Source organism: Acomys minous, assembly GCF_964271855.1.
Source record: "Acomys minous genome assembly, chromosome: 1".
Taxonomy (NCBI): Eukaryota; Metazoa; Chordata; class Mammalia; order Rodentia; family Muridae; genus Acomys; species Acomys minous.
In genome coordinates, this window is record NC_140483.1 from 22576311 (window position 1) to 22576622 (window position 312).

Consider the following 312-nt stretch of genomic DNA (forward strand, 5'->3'; position numbering starts at 1 on the left):
AGCCGCTGTCTGGTAGAGGGGGCGTTACAAAATAAAACACTTAGATAAATGCACTAATTTTAGCTACTCTCCGATTTTGCCAAAACCTTGACAAACGACGCTGGAAGCCAGCGTGAGAGAAAAACACCAAAGAAAGAACAAATAACAACAACAAAAAAAAAAACCCCAAAAAACCAAAAAAAAAAAAAAAAAAAAAAACCCAAAAAACAAACAAAAAAAACCCCCATCATCCACAAGGAGCAGAATTGCAGAACCCAGAGGCGGTTCCAGCCTAAAAATTCTGAGGTGTCACATGACAGCCTCTGCCCACTC